This window comes from Phodopus roborovskii, unplaced genomic scaffold, assembly GCF_943737965.1.
Source record: "Phodopus roborovskii unplaced genomic scaffold, PHOROB, whole genome shotgun sequence".
In the NCBI taxonomy this organism is placed as follows: domain Eukaryota; kingdom Metazoa; phylum Chordata; class Mammalia; order Rodentia; family Cricetidae; genus Phodopus; species Phodopus roborovskii.
In genome coordinates, this window is record NW_026125477.1 from 29545 (window position 1) to 39650 (window position 10106).

A 10106-nucleotide genomic window follows, 5' to 3' on the forward strand; every position below is an offset into this window, starting at 1 on the left:
AGGAGTAGTATCATTATTAAAGCTTAGAACAAAAGAATTCTCTTTATTTAGATGATTTAATAAGATTTTCAGGCTAAAACCTCTATCCCCTAACATTTGGGAGGCTTTTCCTAATAAAGGTACTCAGGCTAGAGAAAGTGTATTCTATAGATGAAGCCTGCCTGTGAGCTCCCTGACATTATTGTATGGAGAAGATCATGACATTAAATGAGGGACTGAACTGGGTGAGAATAGAAGCACAGAGAATGTATCTGCATGCCATTGGACACTTTTAGTAAGTAGGCAAGGCCAAAGCACTAAAAAGAAGAGCATGTACAGTCATGAAGGAAATCATGCAAAACCTCTCCCTGGATGCCAGACAGGCCACGTTTGTGGCATCTGCTAGTCACATTGCCACATGATTGTTGTTCTAAGGAATTAAGTTTGTTGGTATAGTTAGAGTGGAGAAAACTAGAGTGACCCAAGAGCCACTGACACCATGACATCATAGTTATTCTTTTTTCTTTCTGTTTTTGTTTTCATTTTTTTGTTTTTTGAAACAGTCTCACTTGTAGCTCAAGCTGGTCTCAGACTCACAGCCATCCTCCTGCCTCAGCTTTCCAAGTGCTGGTATTATAGGCAAGAGCCACTGGACCTGGCTTGATGTCACAATTTTTAAGGCAGCTTCTTTGGTTGACTTGTTTTTCCCTTCATGCCGAATTGATTTGCAAAGGCTCCAGGAAACAGCTGTGAGGAGAAAGGGAGAAATGTTTTCTATGCTCTTCCCAAAGGTGTCTGTGCTAAGAACAAGTTCTGGAAATGCCTTTTCCTATTCTGAAAGTGGCTTCTACACAGGATAAGCTTTCCTAGTGCCAAGAAAAAGGCCTCTGTTTGGATAATGGAGAAACAATGATTTATGGGTGATGTTCTTTCTCCCTGTGGTCTGGGTGGCATGGCTATGCCATGTTAGCAATAATATTTATACAACGAGAAGGGATTTGGGGACATTAAACTCATCAGAACCTCAAAAGAAAGGCTTATGTGTTATCAAGAAAGCCAGGGGAAGGCTTTCACTAAGTTCAAGCCAGAGGCCAGTTCAGTGGTATCTCCTAGTTCTCCCAGCGGTATTTCCATATCCTCTAAGTACGGATCCAGAAATGGACCTTTGATTGGGGCTATATTTGGCACCTCCAGCTATACCCAATGATTTGGACTTGTTTTGCATGACTTCTTTTGTCAGCAGATAAGCTTTTTTGTTTGTTTGTTTGTTTTGTTTTCTTCTACTGCTGTGACTGGTGACATTTTTTCTTTAAGGACTTGAATTTCTTTTTAAGTGTGTGTGTGTGTGTGTGTGTGTGTGTGTGTGTGTGTGTGTGTGTGTGTTTGGCTGCATATGCTCTATCTACACTTTTGCTTGCCTAGGGTACTTTCAATGTAAAATAGGCCAACTTGTTTACCCCATCATAAATCGAGGAGCATCTGTAGTGTTATTGCTGACATAATTAAGATGAGGTGATACTACATTTGTAATCATGGCACATGAGAGGCCAGAAGCAGGAGAATCTAGACTCTGAGGCCATCCTTCCTACAGACCAGGCTGTCCTAAATTTACTGTGTAGCTCAGGCTGGAATCAAACTCCTGGAAATTTTTTTCTGTATCAGCTTCCCAACTGCTAGAATTACATATGTGAGCTGGTATATGTGATCTTTCATTTATTGGTTTATTTTATTGTTGTGCTGAACATGAAACTTGGGACTTTGAGTATGCTATGCAAACACTCTACCACTGAGCCATATCTCCATACCATGAAAGGTGTTTCATAAAAACAGAAAAAGCTAAACTTTTCATTTTAATGGAATAACTGGCTGTCTAGAATAAAGGTTGTATTTCCAATTTGTCTACAGGCAAGGAGTGACCACATATAGAAGTTTTACAATTATATATTTGTGTGTGTGTGTGTACATGAATACCAAAGTATATATGTGAAGGTCAGAAAACCACTTGAAGAAATCCATTCTCTGCTTCTATCTGTGGCTTCTGAAGATCAAACTCAGATCATTAGGCTTGGCGAGAGGGACCTTTATGGGCTAAAGCTACCTTGCTAGCCCACATACTAAGTTTTTACCATAATACATATGCATCAGGGGTATGAATACATTTTAGGAAGTTTTATGAAAGGTACAGAACATGCCTTTCTCCTTTCCTTTGTACTCTCTCTCTCTACTCCATAGCATCTCCACATAATTTTCTTGATCACACAACTCCCTTTAGTTAATGAAATGTGGGTGTGTAGGATATATAGAACACTTAGTCAGAGGCCTCCCTTGAGTTTCTGAGGGTTGGAAAATCAGCTCAGTGGAAGACTGCTTGTCTAGCAAGCATAGGGTCCTTGGTTTGGTTCCTGGCACAGAGTGGAGAGACCACCTGAGTTTTTGTAACTTGGACCCTGTGCACTTGCTTTCTACTATGAGGAAATCAAAACCTAGTAATAATTGCTGTTTTATTCTGGGTCTTTGAATGGGAGGTATATAGAACTGATTTAAATTTGACTTGTATCTGGAATACAGCCAAAGTAGCCACATCCCAATTCCTGCTAGCTCCAAGTTTCTAATTAGTGAGAAGAAACAAGCAAGCAAGTAAACAAAAAAGCTGTTTATACATCAGTGAATTCATACGGGCAATTTGTAGGAGCTAAACACTAGGGTTTTTTTTTTAAATTTTTTTCTCTGAATTTCTGTCAATCAGGAATGAATAATGATATGATATTGCAATATTCATGTACCAACTTGTTTTTTAAAATTTTATGTATTTTATATATATGGGTACTTTGTTTGTATGTACATTGTAAATCTCCACACAAGAAGAGGACAGCAGACAGTTGTGAGCTGCCATGTGGGTGCTAGGCACTGAACTCAGTAATTACTGTTAAACAATGAGTCATCTCTCTAGCCCGTATCATTTTTGTTTTTGTTTCCAGACAGGGTTTCTCTGTGTAGCCCTGGTTGTCCTAGAACTACCTTTGTAGACCAGGCTGGCCTTGAACTTCACAGAGATCTACCTGCCTCTGCCTCCCAAATTCTGGGACTAAAGGAATGTACCCACTACTGCCTGGCTCATAACAATTTGTTTTAATCTTTTTCTTTTTGGTGCTGGGCTTGAACTCATGAACTCGTCTGTGCTGGGCAAGTGATCTACACTGACATATTTCCCTAGAAAATAATTCATGTACCAAATTTGGAGTGGACATATGTTTTTATCCTATATGCCTAGAAGAGGAATTTCTGTGTCATGTGATAACTAAATTTTCAAAGGACTATTCCATAGTTTTACGAAGGGGCTTTTTGCTTGTTTGGGGGTTTTTTTTGTTGTTGGTGGTGGTGGTCTTTTTGTTTGTTTGTTTGGTTGGTTGGTTGGTTTTTTAAGACAGGGTTTCTCTGTGTTGCTTTGGAGCCTGTCCTGGAACTCCTTCTGTAGACCATGCTGGACTCAAACTCGCAGAGATCCCCACCTGCCTCTACCTCCTGAGTCCTGGGATTAAAGGCGTACCACCACTACCAGGCTTGTACAAAGTGGCTTTGTAAAATCATTTTGCATTTCCAACAGTAGTGTATGAGGGAACCAACTCCACCCTTGCCAAAACTTTTCTTTTAGTCATCCTTGTAAGGTTGATGTGTTATCTTATTAAAATTTTGATTTGCATTTTCTTAATGACTATTACATCAATTTTCCATGTTCTTATTACTATTTGTGTATCATTAAAGAAATATCTCTTTAGCTCTTTTCCTTCATCCTTCCCCCACCCCTTCAAGTGCTGTACTACTGAGATATATCCTCAGTTCTCACTTTCCTTTATGAGTCAGGGTCTCACTAAGTTGCTCAGGTAGGCTTGAACTCATGACCTTCCTGCCTCAACCTCCCTAGTAGCTGGAATGACACACTTTAGCAACTTTGCCCGGCAACTTTTTTCATTTTAAATGGTGCTGTCTTTTTTGTTGAGTTTGAGTTATTTATATATTCAAGGTAGACCGTAAGCGACACAGTTTGCAAATTGTTTTCCCAATCTGTATTGTCTTCTTTAAAAAAACCTTTTTTATATTTGATGTACTTGAGTGTTTCACCTATATGTATGCATGTATGTAGGTGAACAACAGGTGTGCTTGGTGCCCATGGAGGGCAGAAGAGGACATCAGATTCCCTGGAATTATAGTTATGGTTGGAAACCACCATATTGGTGCTTGGAACCAAACCTGAGTCTTCTCCAAGAGCATCAAGAGTTTTCAGGGGTTTTTTGTTTTGTTTTGGTGGGGGGGTGAGACAGTTTGTTTTTTGGGGGGAGGTGAGATAGGTTTTCTCTGTGCAGCCCTGGCTGTCCTGGAATTTATTCTGTTGACCAGACTGGCCTTGAACTCACAGCGATCTGCCTACCTGTATCTCCTGAGTGGCTGGGTTAATGGGTGCACCACCATGGCCAGCACAGCAAGACCTCTTAACCACTGAACCATCTCTCCAGCCCCCTGTATTATCTTCCCATTTGTCTTTTCAGATAGGCTCATTATGTAACCCAGGCTATTTCCCAATTTGAGGTCTTCTTGCCTTGGCCTCCTGAGTTCTGGCATTATAGGCATATACCACTGTACCTGGGCCTCTTTACATTCTTGACAATGTCTTTATTAGTCTGTGAGGGCAACCATATCAAAGTATACAAATTGGATCTGACCTCATTGGGGGAATAAATTTTGGGGGATTTTAAATTATTATTATTTGTTTGTTTAAATATTTTTTAATTTTTATTTCATGTATGTTGGTGTTTTGCCTATATGTATGTCTGTGTGAGGATGTTGGGTCCCCTAAAACTGAAGTTACAAGAAAGTTGTGAGCCACCATGTAAGTGCTAGGAATTAGGCCCCAGTCCTCAGAAAGTGTAGTCAATGCTTTTAACCACTGAGCCATTTCTCCAGCCCATTTGTTTGTTTTCTTGAGACAAGATTTCATGTAGCCCAGCCTGGACACTATATATATATATATATATATATATATATATATATAGTGTGTATGTGTGTGTGTGTGTGTGTGTGTGTGTGTGTGACCAAAAATGGCCTTGAATTTATGCTTTTCCTACCTACCTCTACCTCCAAGTGCTGGGATTACAGATATAAGCCACCATACCTGGGTAACATGAGTTTGAAAGGAACGTCATTCATTCAATCCATAACACTTCGACCCTCCAGACTTCCAAATTCATGTCCTCACACATATATTATTTATATTATTCCAACACCCCCAAATTCTTATCCCATGTCAGTGACAAACTCTAAATACAAGGTCTTATCAAAATAAAGGTAGATGGCATGACTCCACAATCCTCTAATTCCAGCATATGAGATCCTTGAGGCAGACTTGTGCCTTTGAGTTTGGCAATACATTGAGACACCTCCTTCCAGACCTCAAAACAAAAATTATAAAACCAACAAGGTTAAATGTACCTATTCCTGAAAATCTGAAATGCTCCAAAACTTCTATTATGATGCAAAAATTAAAACTTTCACACCATGAACCTTTTTGCATAAAATTACTAAAAATATTTTAATTACTATTGATTTCCATATGCAATAGAGCTTTTTTTTTTTTCAGAGCAGAAATGGCCTTTAAGACATATTTATAAGTTACAGTTCCATTAGACTTTAAGGCTCAGGTGGGAATGTCTTGAAAAATAATTAGAGAATGAGTTTTCGTGGATAAGTTACCTGGATACCCAAGAAATGATATCTTTTAGTATGCTTGCCTGGCAACATCCAGCAGCACACCCTCTAATGATTAGTAGTCACATACTGAGTACTGGAGAGAGGGCAGTCTACAGCAGATCCTGGAGCTATAATGATCCGACCGCAACGCTGGGAAGGAAGTGAGCAGAGAACCTGGGCAGGATGAAATGAAATTGGTGGATGAATGGAAAAGAATGCAGACAGTGAGGTGTTAACAGGATTATATGGGAGCCGTAAAGTTATTACGGTGGGAGGCAAATGTGAGTAAAACGGTAAGTCTTGCCTAACTCTTGTCACCTCAAAGGCATTTTAATTTATTTCAATGAACCCTTGGAGACTAAATATAACTCACATCACCCTTAGCATTTGGGAGCTACTTTTATCTACATCCTTGAACGGAATGCCTGCCGCATGGCCCCAACAAAAGAAAGCCTACTGCGGTTTTAGCACAAAACCTTGGTTGCCTCATACAAGGCAGTTGCAGCTTGGTGGCTTCGCCTTGGTGCTTGGTGCTTGTGGCACGCTGCAGGCACTGCCTGTGGACATTAGTTCCCTCCCGTGCCCATGGCCCTGGCACAGTCGCTACAGAAGAGTGATGCACCTACCATGTGGCCCACGACAACCCAGTGGCCCAGAGCACTACCTTCCAAGGCCACAAGCCATCGTGCCCTAGACAAACGATGCCCAGGGCCACTCTGGCGACAGTCACAGAGCCGATCCGTCAGGCGGCGACGGGTAACGGTCCCCGGAGGGGGAGGGGCGACTGTAAAGTCTGGGAAAGGGGTTCCGCTCCGGGCGCCTCGGGGTCCCTTCCCGGGGCTGAGGGCGACTCGCCGCCGGCCGGCTGGCACCCACGACCTCTGCAAGGCGTCCCCTGCCATGGACTCCCGGCTGCGTGCGTGAGGAGCCGCGTTACGTGTGGACGCTCCGAAATGCGACTCCGCCTCTGTGCCGGGTTATCACCGTTACCCGGTTTCCCGCCTCTAACCTGTGAGCTAACCTGCCTGAGAAGTACCGCACCGGGCGCGTGCCGTGGTGTGACCGGTGAGCGCGAGGGGGAGGAGCCTGGGCGCGCGGCAAGCGGAGCCCGGGTTAGAGCGGCGGGCTGAGGGCGGAGCTCAGGGGCGCAGAAGGCGGAGCCCGGGTTAGAGCGGCGGGCTGAGGGCGGAGCTCAGGGGCGCAGAAGGCGGAGCCCGGGTTAGAGCGGCGGGCTGAGGGCGGAGCTCAGGGGCGCAGAAGGCGGAGCCCGGGTTAGAGCGGCGGGCTGAGGGCGGAGCTCAGGGGCGCAGAAGGCGGAGCCCGGGTTAGAGCGGCGGGCTGAGGGCGGGGCTTGGCGCGCGGGGGGCGGAGCCATGTGTGGGGCAATAGCCTGAGGGAGGAACTTAAACGTGCGGAAGGAGGAGCCCAGATGTGGCGGGGTCAGCTTGGGGCGGGGCTTCTCGCTGCAGGACTCGGCGCTAGCTGCTTGTACGGTTGGTCCGGGCCCTAGTGTTTGTCTTATCTACCTATTGTTCGTGCGGGTGATGGGGAGGGCGGGTTGCAGATGCTTCGAGACTCCTCCCGGTTGGTCCCAGCGCACCCTGTTGCCAGCCGGCGGAGCTCCAGAATCTCGCGGAAGCTCAGGGATCACTATTGAGGTCCTCCGTGGGCGGTGGAAGGTGCAGACCCTAGGGTGGGAGGGAATGACAGGCGTGATGCGATGTCGCAGCGAGGTAGTGAGGAAGTGGAGAAACATGGGAGCCCTGAAGCTTGTGGGGAGGCAAGAGCTCTAACGGGAAATGTTGAAAATTATCTTTTTTTGCCTTAGTTTTAAAGTGTGATAGATGATGGAAGGTTCGTATTTCAAAAGAGCACTGGGCTGTGGATAATGCCCTCAAGACATCCGGAGAATCTGTGGCACCAGATCTTACAGCGGTTTGGTTCTTTTTCTTGGTAGGCAATATGCCTAAGAAAGTAAAAAAAGGGAAAATTGGGTCTGGCCAGATAGTCGGGTAAAGACGCCTGCATCCAAGCCTCTTCCAAATTCGATCTTGGAATCCACATAGTGGAAGTAAAGGACTGACTCCTACAAGCTATCCTCTACCTTCACCTGAGAACATCACACGAGTACACACATGTACACAAACATAAAAGGGCACACAAAATAAATAAGACTAAGTTTTAAAGCTGTTTTTAATTTAAACAGGAAAAAAAAATATCGTCAGTCCCTCTCACTTATCTGAAAGCAATCACTACTTCTTGTCCTAACTCCAAGTCTGTGTGACAATAGACTTTTAGGGATTTTAAATTGCATTAGTATAAGAAATTATAATCTGGGATTGGAGGAATAATGGCTGTTCTTTCAAAGGTTCAGGATTCCCAACACCCACATGGCAGCTCACAGCTGTCTGTAACTTAAGTTCCAGGGTTTCTGACAACCTCACACAGACATACATGCAGGCAAAACACTAATGCACATAAAAATAAATAAGTCATTAAAACAAGAAACTATAATCTAACTAACTAATACTATTTCATAACAAGCTAGTTTAAAGATAGTTTTAGAACACTTATCAATGTCATTTTGAGGCCAGCCTGATATACATAAGAACCCTGTCACAAAATACAAATAAACAGAGACCAGGGGTTGGTGGCATACGTCCTTAACCCCAGCACTCAGAAGGCCCAGGAAAGCAGATCTAGGCATTCCAGGCAAGCCTGATCTACACAGTGAGTTCCAGGACAGTCAGAGCTACACAGAAAAACCCTGTCTTAAAAAACAAAAACAAAAAACCAAACTGGAGAGATGGCTCAGCAATGAAAAGTCTTGCTGCTCTTGCAGGGGACCAGAGATAATTTCCAGTACCCATGTCAGGTAGCTCATAACTACTCACTCCAGCTCCTGAGGGACCTCAATATCTTTGGTGTCTGTGGCCACCAGCACTTGTATGCATATATTCCCACACAGACTTACACACATACAAATAATTTAAAATAATAAAATGAAACTTTAAAAAAACCTTATCAAGGGGGAAAATTCAGCTTTAGAACATTTTCCTTTGAGAGTGATAGTTTCTTAAAGTCAATTAGAAAACCCTTCCAACGAGCTTTCAGGCCTTGCAAAGTGCATCGGTTCATTTTGCACACGAATAGCTTTTACAATTTAGAACTTATGCATAATTTTAACACTCTCAATTTTGTAATGGTCTTTTAAAAACTCTGTATATGTATCATTTTTATGTGTATAGGTGTTTTACCTTCATGCATATTTATGCACCTTGTGCCTGTAGTTCCCAGAAGATCAGAAGAGAGCACTGGGTCCCCTGGAACTAGAGTTATAGATATGATAGTTACGCCGGCCTTCCCTATACTGCCATATTTCATTCAACACACATTTTAAATCCCATTCATCAACACTGCTACCTATAAGTATTGCTTGGTAAGATGTCAGACTCATCATGTAGCTAACAAAAAGTTTTCAAAATAAATTTTCTGAAGCTCGAGCTATCATTGGCAACAGACATTACCTATCAGTTATTGTGTTTGAATTGCCAAGGTCACTTGTGTAATTGCTGAGAAAACATTGACCAGTGTTGAAGCATGACTTATAGGTTGTCAGTTCAGCATTTTGAAGTTAGAATGGTGTTCAGAGAGAAAGACAGTATTATTGACAGATTTCATAATATTATCATTAAATTTGAATTGGTTAGCTAGCTGTTCACTCACTCCAGCACCAGAAATATTGGGATCCCTCTGGTGCTAGAGTGGGTGGAGTGAGCTGTCTGACACTGGTATCTGAGATTTTATCTCTGGTCCTCTGCATTTATCATTTTCCCATAATTATTTTTCTAAAGTACTTAACATACATTCTAGAATTTCAGTCTTGAGCTAGACAGAATAAACCTATCCCCTCTTTTAAAATAATGATAAAACACAGAAGGATCGTATTGAGTAGATGTTGAGCGCCATAAAGAATTGCTGCTAGGAATGATGATACAAGCCTTTAATGCTAGCTCTTGGGAGACAGATGGAGACCCTGATAATAATAACAGTAATGATAATAATAATTATGGCTAGTACTGTATAGTTTGGCTTGAGGCTGGTTCTGCATGGCTTCATATTATTTTCATTAAGAAACTGCTGTTTTGGGGGCTGGAGAGATGGCTCATCGTTTAAGAGCACTGGCTGAGTTCAAATTCCTAGCAACCACATGGGGGCTCACAACCATCTGCAATGAGATCTGGTGCCCTCTTCCGGCCTGCAGGCATACATACAGGCAGAACACTGTACATAATAAATAAATAAATAAGGAAGGAAGGAAGGAAGGAAGGAAGGAAGGAAGGAAGGAAGGAAAGAAGGAAGTGCTGTTTCTTAAAGGTGTGGTG

General features: G+C 42.9%; 1 long non-coding RNA gene across 1 annotated transcript; it reads right to left on the bottom strand.

The window, feature by feature from the left end:
* Positions 1-484: 484 nt before the first annotated feature.
* Positions 485-5928, bottom strand: LOC127215566 (uncharacterized). Its single transcript, XR_007833971.1, has 2 exons — positions 5725-5928; positions 485-726 (listed from the first exon to the last, which is right to left on the bottom strand). It is a non-coding gene; the product is annotated as an uncharacterized LOC127215566 (long non-coding RNA).
* Positions 5929-10106: the final 4178 nt, after the last annotated feature.